Consider the following 3,666-nt stretch of genomic DNA (forward strand, 5'->3'; position numbering starts at 1 on the left):
AACAGTGGCCCCAAGCAAATTTAAGTTTGAGACCCTTGGGTTGGCATAAGACCAGAAATAGACCTGGCGAATCTGGCTCCATCTGTTTTCTATTTAAAAAATGTCCCGACCAGCACCTTTAGCTTCCATTTTGACATCTCTAATTTTGCATAAAAACACCAAGCAGGAGAGGGGGCTAACGCTGTCCCAACTGAAATATCCCCAACACAAAGAAGCCCTCAAGGCCACAGCTTCTAATTTGTGAGTTGAGTTTTTGTGTTGATTAATTAAATGAGATATAAGATGTAAACTACTGAGCTTTGGAGGCAGAAGTCAGTGAAACCTAGTTCTGCTTCCTTGTTTTCGGTCTAACCGCCTGCTGGTGCTAGCTTCATGTTTAGAGTGGCTACAGGCGTGAGAGTGGTACTGATGTGTTGATCTAAGTCTTGGCAAGAAAACAAATAAGATAGTTTTCCGAAATGGGAGACTTCTCATTGAATCACAAACACAATCTAATTGTATAGATAATTGTGTCCCGTCGAACCACACAATCCCTTTGACGCCGCTGAAAATGTCAAGTGCAGGCTCAGGCACTCTCTTCCAAGATATTAATTCAACAGCTAGCCTTCTGAGCACACTTGTTCTCTAAGTCCAACACTGTTTTACGACAGGGCCACTTTCCTGTCACAAGCCTACCTCTCAAACGTCGAGCCTAACCACCCCACAGACTGCCAGTGTGGGACGAGCTGCAACTGAAGTCTTCCAATAACTCAGCTGACCACACACTGAACCCTCACATTTTAGACAGCCTCGTGAGGGTATGGAAATGCATGATTAGACCACAAAAACCAAACCCCTGTGCAGTCAGTCGTTGGAACAGAGAAGGTGACATCGTTGGCTCCGGTAAGGGGACCACACTCATGCCTGCACCACCTCGAGTGCCTGGCCAGCAGACTGGGGATGGCCGAGGGCTGCTGCAGTGTGGTCCTCGGAGAGCTGCTGCAGGTTTCACAAGTGAAAGCCCTCTTTGTCACGGAGTGAAGCTTTGCTGTCTGCGAATGTCAGCACCAAAGTGGCACCAGGCTCGGAAGATTTCTGGAAGAAGCTGGCGGTACCGCTGTTTGCTGAAAGACATCTGCTGTTTGGGGAATGTCCGTGAGAGTGACTCATTAGCCCTCAAAAGCTCTGTTAGTGTCAACCAGCAAATCAACAGGCAGGATGTGGGGCTGTTTTCTTTGAAAATAAGCACCATGAGTAATTTTTGCCCAAACTGGGACAGCCAAACAGCTCCATAAGTAAGTCCGTTCCTAAGTGGCCTTTTGATTTAAAGCTTAACAGACACTTGTTTAAGATGGATCATCATTTGGAGGGATCTGGGAAGGCTCACCGAGCTGCAGACGGCCGCAGTTTCCACTCTGCCTTATTAGTCTAAAACATACGGAAGAGCCATTTTTCATCTAGCTGCGAAGCACACAAGCAAGTGCTGAGATTGGGAAAATGAGATTTATTTTAATGAGTTTTCTTTTTTCTCTTTTTTTTTTTTTTTTTTACAGACAGAGGTCAATCCAAGCACCAATCGCAACCCAAAGATAACAAACAAAGGACCAACTGAGCCATGAGAAATGTGCTCCCTCAGTTTCAGCTGCCTGCTAACAGATATGCCTGTTAAACACATCTATAACGGACCTGAAACTCAGATGGTTTTCATTGTTCATGTGGTTGGCATGAAAAGCGTGTTTATCCTAGACTCAAACCTTTAAGCCCCTTTTATCAAATGGATCTCCTTTGTAAAGACGTGTGACCTCCAAACGCTGTGGAGTCAGCATTAGTCACTGAACTGGAGGACACACTAACAGTCAGTATGACTGTTAACGGCGTGTTTTCTGGATATACGATTTCACTCATTGTGATGAATGGCGTGAGTCACAGAGGTCTGTTTAAGGCTTCATGACCGCCTGGAGAGACGGAGCCAAAGGAGCGATCGCCCTGACTACTCAACTGTTTTTACACCATAGTTAAAACAGTGAAAAACAAAAGGGCCTCCCAGCCTAAACCTGCCCCAGAGAGGTATGAGCCAAAAAGCCACAAAGGACAACAGAACAAACCACAGAAATGTTTTACTTCCAGTATTAAAAAAAAACAGGCTTACAACAGTAGCAACGATTCTGGTATTTACTTTCAGCTGCTAATGATAAATTATACATTTACTGAGGAAAAATAACAAAGACAATAGTGTGCAGCATCAGTTTTATTACTTTCCTTGAGGAGAAATAAGCAGGAAAAATAACAGAAAGAGGAAGATAACAGACTCAGTTAAGCCCACACCAAGGAGAAGTCAAATGAAATTAATGCGCTGCTATAGCCGACCCTGTATGTGCTTTGAATGTGATTAGTACACCTTTTCCACCCGTTCTGAGTTTGACTGGTATGACGTTGATAGAACAGGAAATATCCTGTCTGATCTCTTCATTTAGCAGTAGTTCACATTTCAGCTGCTGCATTATAAAGTAGCTGCAGATGTGAGGGACTTTTGAATTTGGGGAAGGAATTTCAGCGGTTAAAGTGGGATGTGATACAATTTTCTTTTAAATACAGCTTTCTCCAGTTGTATTAAAACTACTCTGATTCTGGCAGCTGGTGTTGTTTTGGTGGAGGGTTATTGAGATCATTAAAAGAAGTATTTCTGGAGTTAGGGAACCAAAACACACCAACTTTAACTCAGCAATAAAAGGTTGGGAGATTATTATAATACATTCCTGCAGGGCAGTGGGACAACAACAACACATTTAGATTTACTCTTACCTGCTCCAGAGTGCAAAGTCCATGAGATAATCTGTTTTTCTCAGGCGACATTCTTGGCAGTGATCAGATCTGCACATTTACCCTACAGCCATGTACAGCCATGGTGCTGTCTCAGCTCATATCATGTTTAACTCAACATGCTCAATTGCAAAAATAATGAGCAACATTCCAAGTGGCTCAGAATGTGACCTTCTGCATACATCTTCACCTTGCTGCAATAATGTGTGTAGACACTTTAATAAAGTACGTCTTTCAATTTTGCGATACACTAATCTATATTCTCTTTTTACTCAGCTTTCAATCAGCCAGATGGAAGAGGACTGGGCTTTGCAGGATTTAAATCACACTATGATGCCATCTAGAGGTGGAATAGCTTTACTACCATGGCCATCACTGTGTAGATGAGAAGACAGGTAAAACAGACAGATTTGCTTAATGTTAAAGCTTTGTCATTGATGACAAGCATTTGTACACGTCATTTCTGCATATTTCACTCTCGGTGCTCTGGCGTAGACGAAGGAAAGATGAACCAGTGGTATTCTTTAAAAAGGAATCTCGAAATAAATCCTACCAAAATTAAAAAGTATGTTTTTATTCATAAGTATAAGTATCCATATGTCTTGTATTTGTGTTAAATTGTATGAACGTGTTTTCTGGTAAAAAAATAAAAACATTGTTTAGTTTAACAGCGCCCCCTAGCTATTATTCATCTATCATTCTGTTTTAAATGCATTCTCTTATTGAATACGTATTATTTAAGTATTGTCATGTTGATATAGCGATGGCATTTATATCTATCTATGCATCTTATGATCACTGCATGAAGTCATATTCATTTTGTTAATTAAAACTTACTCGCTACAATAAAGTTCCGCCACAAAAAAA

This window comes from Sparus aurata, chromosome 21, assembly GCF_900880675.1.
Source record: "Sparus aurata chromosome 21, fSpaAur1.1, whole genome shotgun sequence".
Taxonomy (NCBI): Eukaryota; Metazoa; Chordata; class Actinopteri; order Spariformes; family Sparidae; genus Sparus; species Sparus aurata.